Below are 16,871 nucleotides of genomic sequence, written 5' to 3'. Positions count from 1 at the left end.
TACTAATTTAAGCTAAATATCACAGATGAGACAAATTTTCAGCAGCCCCTTTAAGGTTACTGTGGCAACAGGGCCACTCGAGTCAATGTGTGCATGTGAGAATTGTGCCTGTAGAGGCTACGACGTGACTACAAACATACACTGTTCAAAGGCACTTCCATGTTTTGCCTTGCCCATTCACCCTCTGCCTGCCACACGTACACAATCCTTGTCTCAAGGCTTAAAGATCCTTCTTTAACCTGTCTCCTCCCCTTCATCTACACTGATTGAAGTGGATTTAACAAGTGACATCAATAAGGGATCATAGACTGACCAGGTGAAAGCTATGTCATTGAATGAGCTGGTGTTCTTAATGTTGTGTATACTCAGTGTATCCATATAGGGTTGTCAAACTATATTAACATTTTCACCCCCAAAAATGTTCTAATGAAAATTAAGAATCATTTTTGCCCTTAGTGTCAATGATTAAAAAAAACACATTAAACAACTAAATAAATCATATTCGCATGTTGTAGCTTAGTCCCTAATTAACATAATGAGGTTTTTGTGTTGTGCTCGTCATCGGCTGAGACACAACATGCTCTTGAATACATGTTGGCTGATAAAAGGTAGCCTACTAAAATGGGTATAAAATGTACATTTCTACTTTCAAATGGTACCACAAAGATGGTTTGAGGTCCACACATCAGAGAATGTTGACTTGAATGGGAATATCTGTTATATTAAATTATACTGTCAATCCTCCTTCAGAAAGTATTCATACCCCTTGACTTACTCCACATTTTGTTGTGTTACAGCATGCATTCAAAATGGACTAAATAAAAAAAAATTATCACCCATCTACACACGTTAGAATCACGTTTTGCAGCAATTACAGCTCTGGGTAAGTCTAAGAGCTTTGCACACCTGGATTGTACATTTTTTTTTGCTCTGTGAAGTTGGTTGTTGATCATTACTAGACAGGCAATTTAAGTCAAAACTTTAACTTGGCCACTCAGGAACATTCAGTGCCGTCTTGGTAAGCAACTCCAGTGTATATTTGGCCTTGTGTTTTTGGTTATTTTCCTGCTGAAAGGTGAATTTGTCTCCCAGTGTCTGTTGGAAAGCAGACCGAACCAATCCTCTAGGATTTTGTCTGTGCTTAGCTCTATTCTGTTTCTTTTTATCCTAAAAAAACTCCCTAGTCCTTGCCGATGACAAGCATACCCATAACATGATACAGCCACCACCATGCTTGAAAATATGAAGACTGGTACTCATTAACGTGTTGTGTTGGATTTGCCGCAAACATAACACTTTGTATTCAGGACATAAAGTACGTTTCTTTGGCACATTTTTTTACAGTTGGAGGTCCACACAGAGAATATTGACTTGAATGGGAACATCTGTTGTATTAAATTATACTGTCAATCCTCTTTCAGAAAGTATTCATACCCCTTGACTTACTCCACATTTTGTTGTGTTACAGCCTGAATCCAAAATGGACTAAATCAAAAAAAATGTATCATCACCCGCCTACACATGTTAGAATCACGTTATGGCAAACAGGATGCATGTTTTGTAATATTTTTATTCTGTACAGGCTTCTTTTCACCCTGACATTCAGGTTAGTATTGTGGCTTAACTACAACATTGTTGATCTATTGTCAGTTTTCTCCTATCACAGCCATTCAACTTTCTGAAGGCACTGTAAATTGACAAATCGACATAGGGTGGGTTAGTAATTTCAAGTAAAAATGTACATTTCAATGGTGTACCAGCTAAATTGCAGTGGTCTGAAGGGATAGTTCCATTCTATTAATTATATTTCTTGATTGAAATGACACCCACCATTTATTCAAGAGCATGTTGTGCCACAACCGATGGCGAGCACAACACAATATAACCTCAGATTATGTAAAGTAGGGTCTAATCTACAACATATGTGAATATGAAAAAAATAGTCGTTTACACATTTTTTGATAACTGACATTAAGGGCAGAAAAATGTCTTAATTTTTATTAAAACATTTTTTGGCTGTGAAAATGTTATTATGTAGTTTGACAACCCTGTTTGTAAACTTATAAATGATATCACACTCAACCGTTTATCTTTTCCAGTGATGAAGACATGGATGTCTCATGGTATGGTGGGGTATGCAAAATGGATCAACTTTGAGCACCTTTATCTCCTGAATGTTTTGGCATTCAGGTCCAAAAAGTCACTTTCTGACCATTTCTTCAAATGGGCAAACATGTATTGGAAGTTTTTTTTTAATCAAAAGGGATGTTCTCAAAAAGTGATTGAATTTGAATGGATTTACCTTACAGACAGACACCTCTCCACAGCCCTGTATGCTTCCACTCTGAGGATGACAAGACAACAACAACAAAGGGACACTTCATGTTTTTCAAACAGAATTTCCCCGGCAGTTATTTTAATAACTTTCAGACCTCCTTCTTCATCACCAAAAGTAAAACCCAAACTGTTGGCAAAGGAAGGCCACTGTAAAATATATTGTTTTGGTGCTCGCTGGAGCAACATGATGAACTCATTCAATGTTACTGGTCTGTAGCAGCCATTGAGGGATTTGTATTGATTGTTATTTTATTCTGTTAATTTGTATTAAATGTTTTACTTTAGTTTATTTAATAAATATTTTCTTAACTCTATTTCTTGATCTGCATTGTTGGTTAAGGGCTTGTAAGTAAGCGTTTCACGGTAAGGTCTACACCTGTTGTACCAGGCTGTATCACATCTGGCGGTGATTGGGAGTCCCATAGGGCGGTGCACAATTGGCCCACCGTCTTCCGGGTTTGGCCGGGGTAGGCCGTCATTGTAAATAAGAATTTGTTCTTAACTGATTTGCCTCGTTAAAAAGGTTAAAGAAAAAAAAATATATATATATATATAAATAAATAAATACATTTGTCGCATGTGACATAACATTTTATTTTATTACATTTTTTAAACAGTAATCCGTTTCGGTATGCATAATAGTAAAAGTTTTTGCATTGAAGCATTATTACATCTAACTAATGAAGAGATCATGATCTGGCATAGCCTGTGGTACCAACTATCACTTCTTTCCTGTATGCTTGCGGGAACCCCCATCCACCCACCCACCTTCTTCTGTCCTTGGCCTTGTGTTCTGTGGAGCTGCTCAAAAAGGGCCCACTTCAGCTTCTTAGTGTGGCAGACCTAGGCTTGGGGCCAAGAGCTCTCAGTGGCAATGAAATGCAAGATAACCACTTTCCTGCACAAAACCCTGCTGCATTCACATTTGTTTCCACTAGACACCCTGCAGCCAAGCTGCCCATTATACTCCTCCTCATCTTCATTCACTGTAGCCCTGAGGAGAGGATGCTACTGTATCACCTTAACCAATCACTGAGCACAAAAGTGAACTAGGAAAGTCAAAGAGCAGAGGGCTCCCCTCCTGTTATGAAGAGAGGGAAAGGTAAATAGATTGAGAGCTTAGGGTTACTGGTTAGGAGTAGGTGAACAGAGGAAGGAAGCATAAGGAATAGCAGGGGGGGGGGGGTGACTATATCCAGAAAAGGTAGTGAACACTATGAATAAAGGGAGGAACAAAGAGGAGAGCAGATAAGAGGGCAACGGTTAAAGGACAGAGGGCCAAGTTAGAGGCGGTCTGGTCAGTGCTGCAGGCAGTGATGATGGAGTATGCCACCATGGCCGGCTGGCTGTGCTCCACATTCTGAGCGCCGGTGTGAGAGTCAAGCCGTGAGCCAAGCCGCCGCCGGCTTCCCCCGCCTCGCCGTTAGACATTTGGCCTTTGTGTGACAGTCATTAGTGCTGCCTTTCCAAGGTTGGCCCACAGCCCAGTGCATCAGCCTTGGGAGCGATATTACCTCCCATAGCCACCGGGGGCACTATTTGTTTTTATTATTCACAACATAAAGCGACAAACACCACTACTCACACCGAAGGACTGGGCTAATCATACTATCTTTGCCATGTCAGAAAAAAAGGCATAGGGTAAGTGTACCTACTAAGCCTACCAAAATCTAAGTTTAGACATTTCTAACATATACTATCCTTATTTCTGTAAGATAAAATGAAAGAGTAATCTCTCATGTGAAGTTTTAGGACTTTACTTACAAAAATGTGTTATAAGATAAAAACATTTGATAAAATACGTGAAAAGTCCGGACTGGGCTTAATTGGTACCGAATGTACCCTTCAACCTTGTCATACGTGAGTTCTAAATATCTCTAATGGTTGCCCCAGCAGTAGTTGTTTGATGTCAGAATGCACTCACTGTTCCAAAATGTGACTATTACGGAACAGGACAGTTAACACACACTGCCTGCTTATTATCTATAGGCTGTGTTTCCACTTGTCAATTTCTAATTATTTTCTAACAAGTTGTGTTTTCTAAAAAGAGTTTGAATTGAGGTGTGTTCCGCCTCCTCATTAATTCACATAGAAGTAGCACATTTCAGCGTTGTGGACAATTTATGTTTGAGGCTTTACTGAGCAGGACAAACTTCTCTCTTCGAGGAGAGCCCACGCGCTTCACTAATGTTTGTGCAGATCAAGTATGCAGATATTTGTGGTCTTGCAAGAATTGGAACATTTTCTTTCTGGTGCTCGCTTTGCCTTCTTTGTTGTTTTCCCTTATTGTTTGTAAGGAAAGGGGGGTACCTAGTTAGTTGTACAACAGAATGACTTCAACTGAAATGTGTCTTCTGCATTTGTAACCCAATGGTTTGGGTTATAAAAATACACAAAAGACAATGTTATGCAAAGTTTCAGTTACTTTCGGTTACTGGCTCAAAGCTCTAAACACTAGGTTACCACACCTGATTGAACAAATCAACTAATCATAGACTTCAATCAAGACATGATTAGTTAAATCAGGTGTGTTATTGCTTGGTTATCCCTCCGTGGATAAGAGGCCATGCACAAAGACCATAACACACACAAGTTTCAATGAATGATCTGATAGCAGAGTCACATTTGCTGTACTGCTATTCTGGTTAATTAGTTAAACTAATTAGTTAAACTTGTTCTCCTAAAGCCTAGCTGACGGTTAAAAATCTCCATCTCTACTGTTGTATTACAAAGGTACAGGTGGTGGGCCAAAAAACTTAATCAACTGGATGAATGAAAGACAAAAACAGGACAATGGCCCAGTTTGCGCTGTTCTGTGAAGGGAGTATAAACACAGCGTTGTACGACATCCTCAGTTTCTTGGCAATTTCTCGCATGGAATAGCCTTCATTTCTCAGAACAAGAATAGACTGACGAGTTTCAGAAGAAAGTCTTTGTTTCTGGCCATTATGAGCCTGTAATCAAACCCACAAATGCTGATGCTCCAGATACTCAACTAGTCTAAAGAAGGCCAGTTTTCAGCTGTGCTAACACAATTGCAAAAGGGTTTTTTAATGGTCAATTAGCTAATCCACGTTTATCATTTTAAAAGGCTAACACAACGTGCCATTGGAACACAGGAGTGATGGTTGCTGATAATGGGCCTCTGTACGCCTATGTAGATATTCCATAACAAATCAGCCGTTTCCAGCTACAATAGTAATTTACAACATTAACAATGTCTACACTGTATTTCTGATCAATTTGATGTTATTTTAAAAATGGACAATTTTTTTATTTTTTTTTCGAAAAACAAGCTAATTTCTAAGTGACCCCAAACTTTTGAATGGTAGTGTGTACACACACACACACACACACACACACACACACACACACACACTTAAATCCAAAAATGGAAGAGGGCTTAATATGTATGCTTACCCTAGGCCTAGCCCTAGATAGAGAACTGTTTGCAAAGTATTTCTCACATACTTCAGCATATAATGTCCCCCTCTTCAACATAAGTATTCAGACACTTTGCTATGAGACTCGAAATTGAGCTCAGGTGCATCCTGTTTCCATTGATCATCCTTGAGATGTTTCTACAACTTGATTGGAGTCCACCTGTGGTAATTTCAATTGATTTGACATGATTTGGAAAGGCACACACCTGTCTATTTTAAGGTCCCACAGTTGACAGTGCATGTCAGAGCAAAAACTAAGCCATGAGGTCGAAGGAATTGTCCGTAGAGCTCTGAGGCAGGATTGTGTCAAGGCAGAGATTTGGGGAAGGGTACCAAAAAGTTTTGGGGAAGGCCCTTTCCTGTTTCAGCATTACAATGCCCCCATGCACAAAGCAAGGTCCATACAGAAATGGTTTGTCTAAATCGGTGTGGAAGAACTTGACTGGCCTGCTCACAGCCCTGACCTCAACCCAATCGAACACCTTCGGGATGAATTGGAACGCTGTCTGCGAGCCAGGCCTAATCGCCCAACATCAGTGCCCGACCTCACTAATGCTCGTGGCTGAATGGAAGCAAGTCCCCGCTGCAATGTTCTAACATCTAGTGGAAAGCCTTCACAGAAGAGTGGAGGCTGTTATAGCAGCAAAGGCGGTGGACCAATATCGTATTAATGCCTATGATTGTGGAATAAGATGTTCGACGAGCAGGTGTCCACATACTTTTGGTCATGTAGTGTATTTATTTACTTTACTTCTTAGAATTTAAAGTTAGTTTTTGTAACGTCTTCATACTCACATCTTCCAGAGAGATGGTTATTTTCAGGTTCTCAATCAATATATACTTTCCCACCCTTTTATACTGGATGAAACATAAATTAAATTGGATAACGCTTCTTAAATAGCTAGCTCCATGTACTATATTCTGGAAGAAAGGGAGAGCGTAGTCAGTTTCTGCCGTCAATTCTCCAAGCCTCTATTATTCTACGAAACAAAGAAGAAAGAGATGGAGAAATCACAGACGCAATTTCAAAGTTAATATGCACAGCAGTATAAGCCTCCTCTCCAGTTTTACAGGTTCCACTTGCTGCAAAAAAATATTATCAGACACAAAGAGAAGGAAGACCAGGCAAACAATAACAGGGAGAAGGCAGTCATTCTTCCGAGGCTTGTGTTTATCATGAAAGAATAAAGCTTGGGGAAAAAAGCTGTCTTGTTCTGAGAGCCCTCACCTGGGACACAAAGCTAATAGAGTCGCTCTTCAGACGACACGGATCTCCTCTGTTGTGAATCATCTCTTACATAATCGTCAAGGAGGTTTCCTTTAACTAGCGCCACATGACAGTTCATTTGACATTACAGTCTTAAAAAATAATGACATAGGCTTCTACTACAATAACACTTGAGAATAAAACGAACATCTAGGCCTAATCCTAGAGAAACAGCGGTCTGGTTGGCATGGTGAACATGTTGCTAATCTTGCAGGATGCAAATCCACTTAGCCTATACGTGCTAGTCCTAATTAGCAGTGGAGAAAGCTCAGTAGAGAAACCAAAACAAGGGCGGTCTATGGTGATAGGTGGGATGGGCTGAGAGTGGCAGAGGGTTGGTATTAAAGAGTTTGTTTGGTAATGTATTGTTGTTATATACAGTTGAAGTCGGAAGTTTACATACACCTTAGCCAAATACATTTAAACTCAGTTTTTCACAATTCCTGACATTTAATCCTCGTAAAAATTCACTGTTTTAGGTCAGTTATCTCACTTTATTTTAAGAATGTGAGATGTCAGAATAATAGCAGAGAGAATGATTTACTTCAGCTTTTATTTCTTTCATCACATTCCCAGTGGGTCAGAAGTTTACATACACTCAATTAGTATTTGGTAGCATTGCCTTTACATTGTTTAACTTGAGTCAAACGTTTTGGATAGCCTTCCACAAGCTTCCCACAATAAGTTGGGTGAATTTTGGCCCATTCCTCCTGACAGAGCTGGTGTAACTGAGTCAGGTTTGTAGGCCTCCTTGCTCGCACAAGCTTTTTCAGTTCTGCCTACAAATGTTCTATAGGATTGAGGTCAGGGCTTTGTGATGGCTACTCCAATACCTTGACTTGTTGTCCTTAAGCCATTTTGCCACAACTTTGGAAGTATGCTTGGGGTCACTGTCCATTTGGAAGACCCATTTGCAACCAAGCTTTAACTTCCTGACTGATGTCTTGAAATGTTGCTTCAATATATCCACATAATTTCCCTGCCTCATGATGCCATCTATTTTGTGAAGTGCACCAGTCCCTCCTGCAGCAAAGCACCCCCACCACATGATGGTGCCACCCCCGTGCTTCACGGTTGGGATGGTGTTCTTCGGCTTGCAAGCATCCCCCTTTTCCCTACAAACATAACGATGGTCATTATGGCCAAACAGTTCTATTTTTGTTTCATCAGACCAGAGGACATTTCTCCAAAAAGTACAATCTTTGTCCCCATGTGTAGTTGCAAACCGTAGTCTGGCTTTTTTATGGCGGTTTTGGAGCAGTGGCTTCTTCCTTGCTGAGCTGCCATTCAGGTTATGTCGATATAGGACTCATTTTACTGTGTATATAGATACTTTGTACCTGTTTCCTCCAGCATCCTCACAAGGTCCTTTGCTGTTGTTCTGGTATTGATTTGCATTTTCACACCAAAGTACGTCCATCTCTAGGAGACAGAGTGCATCTCCTTCCTGAACGGTATGACGGCTGCGTGGTCCCATGGTGTATATACTTGCGTACTATTGTTTGTACAGATGAGGATGAACCAAACTTGTGGAGGTCTACAATTTATTTTCTGAGGTCTTATTTTCCCATGATGTCAAGCAAAGAGGCAGAGTTTGAAGTTAGGCCTTGAAATTCATCCACAGGTACACCTCCAATTGACTCAAATGATGTCATTTAGCCTATCAGAAGCTTCTAAAGCCATGACATCATTTTCTGGAATTTTCTAAGCTGTTTAAAGGCACAGTCAACTTAGTTTATGTAAACTTCTGACCCACTGGAATTGTGATAAGTTAAATAATCTGTCTGTAAACAATTGCTGGAAAAATTACTTGTCATGCACAAAGTAGATGTCCTAACAGACTTGCCAAAACTACAGTTTGTTAACTAGAAATTTGTCAAGTGGTTGAAAAACGAGTTAAGTTTATGTAAACTTCCGACTTCAACTGTATAAAAGTACCATGTATGTAAAATGTATATGTAGCAAAAAAGCTGTAAAAAAACAAAGATATTTGTCCTCCGAAAAGGGGTGGAGGGGTTACATTTTTTATTTTTTAACTCAGTAGAGAAAAGATTGTGTGACCACTGCACTGCTAAAAGAGTTTCCTCCTAGGTTCCCCTGTGGCTAGCTACAATTCTACCTGGCCCGATCATTGGGTGGATATGGTGGTGTGTTGTTTCCAGCCTCACTCACCTGGGGGGCTAGCTGCTACTAATAATGCAGGTAATCCATACAGCCCCGGGGTCTGACATCAAGGATCCTGGTGTTGGGGATTGTTTTTGTGAAATGTAGAATCAGGGATGAGGTGGGACAACGACGTAGAAGCAAAATAAGAGGTTTATTACAATGCCTTGGAGGTAGTCAGCTAGAACAAATAGAGGCATACTAGGCTACATCATCTCTGAAGACAGCAGGAATGACTTCGGTTTCTATTCCTTCAGTCTATCAGCATGCTAGATACTACTTTAGTATGGCACTTTAGCATTGGTGGGCACAATATATTTCAGAAATGACACAGGCCTTTTTTCTGGTGCCCACTGGGGCTAAGTCGGACAGCGGCGGCCTAGTCATGGTGAGCTGTGCCCAGATAAGACTGGCGCTTCAGCAGGTAATTAGCCCGAGTTACCTTTGCTTAGCGTAGCCTCCTCTGGAGGAGACACTAAGGTCACACCACAGCATTCTGCAGCGATACGCCATCCCATCTGGTTTGCGCTTAGTGGGACTATCATTTGTTTTTCAACAGGACAATGACCCAAAACACACTTCCAGGCTGTGTAAGGGCTATTTAACCAAGGAGAGTGATGGAGTGCTGCATCAGATGACCTGGCCTCCACAATCACCTGACCTGGACCCAATTGAGATGGTTTGGGATGAGTTGGACGGCAGAATGAAGAAAAAGCAGCCAACAATTGCTCAGCATATGTGGGAACTCCTTCAAGACTAATTCCTCATGAAGCTGGTTGAGAGAATGCCAAGTAGGTTTGTCCAAACTGGTCCTGTATATATTTTTACTTTTTTATTTTATTTTTAACAGCGTTACTCATTCCCACCCTTCCACTCCCTGATGAGTGAGGCAAAGACTGATGACTCAGAGCTGAGTAAAAGAAAGATAGGGACATAAAAGTACATTTTCTCTACTTTACTCATCTGATTCTACAGCCAGCACTAGTGATGGCAGACATCTCTCTACTACAGTATGATCAGAGGAATGAAGCTTTAGATATTGAGTACTTCAGTGATAGTAGACAAAACGTCAGGTGTGGCACACTGAACTTTGGTTACATGATAACAGAGAGCTTGGTGACATTGAGACCTTGGTCAGTAGTAAGAGACACTTTGGTGATAAGTTTGAGGAATGAAAAGAAACTGCAGTTTTCGGGATAAGACACCTAAGCTTTTGTGACAATTTGACTAAGTGATAAAGACTAAAGCTTTAAGAGTAAAAGAAGTGAAGACATTCACGAGGTTTTTCAACATGTATGCTTAGACGTGAAAACACTCAAAACCACAAGACTGACTGTGTGGTAACAGAAGAAGACAGAAGTATCCTGCACTTCATAATAATGGCCCATTCATTTCTTCTAAAGAGGGCAATGTGGTAAGTGTCAAAAACAAATAGGGCTGTGTGAGAACACCAGGTCATATGAGAGAATTAATAGCATATCAAGGCCTAGATCTGTTTGTTTTCTTTGTCTAGGTGTACACAGCTGGATTTATTTCAGTATAACGTAACCCATGGCCTCTGGTGATATTATACAGGCAAAACTCATCAGCTCTTGCCCTATATGCAGATGAATAAATAATCCAACACTTCGTAAAAATGGCCTGTTTCCGCGTCTGTACATGAAAGTCAGAATATCTTTAATGATAAGAAGTAGAAGCTTAGTATTGAGAAGTTAGAATAAAAACAGAACTTGACCAGTCAGCTCTGGAAGGCCATGGATCTTTACACATAATAATAGCCCCTAAGACCGTGTCTATTATCCCCATATCACACCCAGTTCAGCTCAGCAGGAAACCTACTCCAAACATCTATTTAGTAGGCCTATAACCTAGTTCATACATTCAAAAAATGGCTTAAAACTTCTCTAGGCTTGGGGGCGCTATTTTCACGTCCAGATGAAAAGTGTGCCCAAACTAAACTGCCTGCTACTCAGGTCCAGAAGCTAGGATATGCATATAATTGGTAGATTTAGATAGAAAACACTAACGTTTCTAAAACTGTTTGAATAATGTCTGTGAGTATAACAGAACTGATTTGGCAGGTGAAAACCCGAGCACAATCCATCCAGGGACATTTTTTTTTTAGGTCAATCTGTTTTCCATTGGTTTTCTATGGTAAACCTGTTTTAATAGAAATATGCTTGCAGTTCTTATAGCTTCCACTAGATGTCAACAGTCTTTAGAAATTGGTTGATGTTTTTCTTTAGAGAAATGAAGAAGTACGGCTGTCCAGAACGAGGGTCCAGCCTAGGGCTCTCTAATGTTTTGATGCGCACGACCTGGAACGCGCCACTTTGTTTTCCTCCGGTATTGAACACAGTTTATCCCATCTTAAATTTTATTGATTATTTACGTAAAAATACCGAAAGTTGTATTAGGAAAGTTGTTTGAAATGTTTGGATCAAGATTACAGGTAACTTAAGATATTTTGTAGTCATGTTGCGCGAGTTGGAACCGGTGTTTTTTTTATCAAACGCGCCAAATAAATGAATATTTTGGAGATATAACGACGGAATTAATCGAACAAAAGGACCATTTGTGATGTTTATGGGACATATTGGAGTGCCAACAGAAGAAGTTCTTCAAATGTAAGGCATGAATTAAATCGTTATTTCTGACTTTTGTGTCGCCCCTGGTGGGATGAAATATGATTGTCTGTGTTTGATGGGGTTCTATCCTCAGATAACAGCATGGTTTGCCTTCGCCGTAAAGCCTTTTTGAAATCTGACACGGTGGCTAGATTAACAAGAAGTTCAGCTTTAATTTGGTGTATTGCACTTGTGAATGTATTAAAGTTAAATATTTTTAATAATTGTTTTGGAATTTGGCGCTCTGCCATTTCACCGAATGTTGTCAAATCGATCCCGTTAACGGGATTTGAGCCATAAGAAGTTAATAATAAGAATAATAAACTACAAAGTTAATGCAGTCTATATTCATTCAATCATCATTTAAAGATCCAATATCAAATCAAACCTCAATTCAAGCTTTGCTTGAAGTGCATTTAAAATAGCAACACACTTAAAACAATAAAAGGAAAAAACAAGCACGGCAATAAAATAGATCAAATGTTATCAAAAAACATAAAACACAAAAGGTGTCATTGATTAAAGAACAAGCTAAAAAGGCTGGTTGACAAATGTGGCCGGTGAGGTTTGCATGCTAAGCTTAATATTTCTTAGTATTCCAGTATTCATCCAGCACACCAATATTCTTCCAGATGGTAAATACGTGTTTTGCTGTCCCCAGTAAAAGATTATGCATTGGGTCCACTACAGCCATGTCTATAGACATGAAATATGGGACACGTTTCAGGAAACTAGGCATATGTCGCGGGTCACTACTTCACAGGAGAGCCGTTTGAACATAAACTATTTTTTTTTTATCAAAATGTGTTTTTTGGCAGAAATGCCATCTCAAACACGTGAACTTTCATGTGCCTTAATAACAAACTTGTATGCCATCTGTAAATATGAATAAAATGGTTAAATTAGGAGCCTAGTTGGTTAAGGCAACAAAAAAAAAGCGTAATTCAATTGTTGCCAGATGCAGTTACAGTCACCAACGCTCTGGATGACATGAAAACAGCCTAACCAGCTCTGCTAGGGCGAGTAAAATGGTCAGAGTTTGGGTGGGGGCTAAAGCTTATGATTATTATGGCATTGCACACAGTCAGTGTGAACCACGAGCCAACAACGAGTCAAGCAAGCTATACAAACAAAACAACACAGGAGGTCTTATTTAATGAAAGGGGTTGCAGTCTGTCATGAAGCGTTCATCCATGTATACGGGTAAGAGTCTAGCTACAGTTTCAGATATTATGCGTTTCTAATTTTGTCAGAAAGTTGTTTTCATTGCTTACTGTTAGCTAGCTAGCTGACGTTAGATGGCTGGCTTGCTAGCTAACATTACGTTTATGATCTGTGTGTAGTAATGTTCTCAGAATCCCATTTGCATTGCTAGCTATAGCCTAATGTTAGCTAGCTAACTCGATAACATTGAACCTATTTGGTTAACTTTAGCTAGCTATGACAATCGGTTTGTATTGCTAGTACACTATGGATTAGGATTATGGTTAATTGTTTAGCTAGCATGTCTAAACAAAAGACTCCACTTTGCCAGATGATTACATGATCTATAAAGTTAGCCAGGTCTGTCTGACGGTGATTACGGCCATCTATTGTATAATAATGCCAAAATATTTGTATCTGGAATTTGTCTTTCAGCATCAGTAGAACACGCCCGACTTTCCTCCACCAGTCATACAAGGAGAATGGTCTAATGCCGCCCATCAAAAAGAGAGCTGGCCCAACACAGGTTACATCTGAAGCATGAGGTCTTGCAGCGAGTTGTGAACTTCATCAACAACTACGCAGAGGATAATGCAATAGTAATACCAGGACGTCACCCAGGACACAAACACTTTGATGGAAACATGCTGCCATCCCATGTGACAAAAGCAGCGGTGTGGCATCTTTTTAAGGAATCGATGACAACACTTGGTATGTAAAGCATAAACACGTTTTTGATTATTTAATTTACCTCCAACATTATTGGCACTACTTTTATTGATCTCACAGAAGAAAAAAAAAATGTATTTCCTGTTTTACAGCTTCGATGCTCTGGAGCCTGGCATTGTCACCAAGGAGTGTTCCGACTCAGTCGGGACCAGGTTTCAGCTGCTGCACAATGCTGACATCCTTCCTCCCATAGATGGTCTGCCTGTACAAGCACCACCTGGATGGGACACAGCTAGACAAACGTTTCTTTTTGAGAAGATCCGGGAGTTTTGCGACGAAGAGGCTATGGACATCACATGCCCTGCACCAAAGTCAAGGGCAGGACAGGAACAGGCTCTCCAAATATAGATTATCTTGTTCATGCGTGGTTCGGACGGAACAGTTCATCACTGTGGGCAAGTTCCCAGTCATCAGCACTATCTGCAGTGCCTTGATTCAAAATGTCTCTCCCCTAACAAATCAAATCAAATGTTATTGGTCACATACACATGGTTAGCAGATGTTATTGCGAGTGTAGTGAAATTCTTATGCTTCTAGATCCGACAGTTCAGCAGTATATAACAGGTAATATCTAACAAATTCCACAACAAAACCTAATACACACAATCTAGTAAAGGAATAAGAATATATCAGTATAAAATATATGGATGAGCAGTGACAGAACGGCTAAGATGCAATAGATAGTAAAGGATACAGTATACATTATATACATATGAGATGAGTAATGCGAGATATGTAAACATTCTTAAAGTGACATTATTAAAGTGACTAGTGTTCCATTTATTAAAGTGGCCAAATGATATCAAGTCTGTAGGTAGGCAGCCACCTCTCTGTGCTAGTGATGGCTGTTTAACAATCTGATGGCCTTGAGATCAAAGCTGTTTTTCAATCTCTCTGTCCCAGCTTTGATGCACCTGTACTGACCTTGCCTTCTAGATGGAAGCGGGGTGACCAGGCAGTGGCTCGGGTGGTTATTGTCCTTGATGATCTTTTTTGCCTTCCTGTGACATTGGGTGCTGTAGGTATCCTGGAGGGCAGGTAGTTTGCCCCTGGTGATGCGTTGTGCAGACCACACTACCCTCTGGAGAGCCCTGCAGTTGTGGGCGGTGCAGTTGCCGTACCAGGTGGTGATACAGCCCGACAGGATGCTCTTGATTGTGCATCTGTAAAAGTATTTTCGGTGACAAGCCACATTTTCTTCAGCCTCCTGAGGTTGAAGAGGCGCTGTTGCGCCTTCTTCACCACACTGTGTGTGCGTGGATCTTTTCAGTTTGCCGGTGATATGTACATCGAGGAGCTTAAAACCTTCCACCTTATCCACTAATGCTCTGTCGAAGTGGATACGGGGGTGCTCTATCCAAAGGGTTCACATACAGTACACTGTACATGGCATGTCTCTGGCTGGACACATCGGCAGCCTGGACCTCTAGTCTCCACGAGTGTTGTTAACACTCCATGTTTCCCCTTATCCAACAGTCGGTGTAGAAACCAGCTTTTGAGTGTTCAGAGATAAAACACCTATGTTCTTCTGACTGGCATGGAAGTGGCTAGTCTTCAGAGGTGTAAGGATAATTAGGAGTCTGAAACTAGGGTATTTGGTGTAGTGCAAACACTAGATAGAACAGCAACCTTGCAGAGTAGCAAGGCCTGAGCATGTTCTTGCCGGATGAGAGCTTTACGAGCTGGACGGGAATCTGTGGTTTTTCGAACACAACATTGTGAGAAAAAAAGCACCTGACCTCTGGCTGTACCCTCTGAATATTTCATGACCGGCGCTCATATTTGATGGGTGAATCTGTCAGTGGGGAAGACAGCTGCAGACGTTTGAATCTTTAAACAGAGGAAACTGTCCGACTGGGTTTCAGCAGATAAAGTGTTGCAGAGACAGAGAACCATGCAGGGACGGATGGGGCAATAAGCCCTGGCTTTCGGGAGAAAGAAGAGGTGGCAGGGGCGCAGGCATCGCGTGACGCATCGAGTGGTTGTACGTGTGGTGAGATGTGCATTCATGTATTATGAGCTCAGCTGACTGAGGCTGGAGTCTGATTGGTGATGGAGACAGAGGCTTGTTGCTATGGGGATGCACATGAACACCGTGGAAGAGGGTCTCCCAAAACAATAAAGGAGGTCAGTGTATGATGATGCAAACCGATACTGGCAGAGGAAACTAGACTTTCTATCATTACTCGTATAAAATAGGCCTACTAATAATAAAGACAGGCACTTCCTTCAGCCCAAGCAGGCACAACCTACCTTATGCACAGTTAAATCGGAACCCTACAAGACCTCTCCAAGAGATTCTAAAGTTTGACTGTTAACTGAGGGGCAATTGCAAAGTATTGACAAGCACAGACAAGAGTAGCAAGAGATGAGAGATAGAGGAGGCCCACGCTGAATAAACAATGACATCCATTGTAAGGATATTTGATAGGCTTTCTGAAACTCAATACCTAACAACTGGACTTGATGCCTGTAGTGACTCAGCAATAACCTCAATACATCGGAGGAGGAAGCCGATAGCAGCTCCACTGTTCTCCTTCCTGGAGAACTGACATACAAACCTATTTCACACCTAGAAATGCGTCGCCCGGTTTCACATTCACGTCCTTCTCAGAAAATGACCAGGCCTCTTCCCCCCTAAGCTAACGGAATGTGGAATGAGATTGGAGAATCCTCCAAGGTTTTATAGACTACAACACTATTAATTACACTAGGTGGTCAGTCAGTTTGCAGGTAGGACTCTGCCATCTGCACAGTGGCGGCCATCGTGTTCTCAAGCGAAGACGATGGCATGGAATCAAAAGTCTTCTGGTCTGGTCGCCCTCCAAAGTATTTGCCATGATACAAGCTCCCCAATCAACCCAGCGAGAGAGTTTGTGCCTGGGTCGCTCGTGCCTAGGTCACTCCATGGGTGGAATCAACTTGGTACACCAATCCAATTCGGCACATAGAGCTGTAGGAGGTACTAAGAGGTGGGATTGTCAGATGACAAATCCAGCACAAGTGGATTTTGGATATGATATTGGATATCAAAATATCAAAGTGGAACTTTGTTTAGATCAAATTTGGAATAATACTTTTGATTTAATAATATTTTGTAAG

At 40.9% G+C, this 16,871-nt stretch overlaps 1 protein-coding gene across 2 annotated transcripts in view; it reads right to left on the bottom strand.

The window, feature by feature from the left end:
• The window catches only part of LOC106578335 (calpain-15), a 77,087-nt gene that overhangs the window by 53,627 nt on the left and 6,589 nt on the right, over positions 1–16,871 (bottom strand). The gene's annotated exons all lie outside the window — the stretch shown is intronic.

The sequence above is a fragment of the Salmo salar genome, chromosome 19, assembly GCF_965601325.2.
Source record: "Salmo salar chromosome 19, fSalSal1, whole genome shotgun sequence".
Classification (NCBI taxonomy): Eukaryota; Metazoa; Chordata; class Actinopteri; order Salmoniformes; family Salmonidae; genus Salmo; species Salmo salar.
The sequence above is the reverse complement of the archived record's forward strand: the minus strand, read 5'-3'. Positions and strand labels throughout refer to the sequence as shown.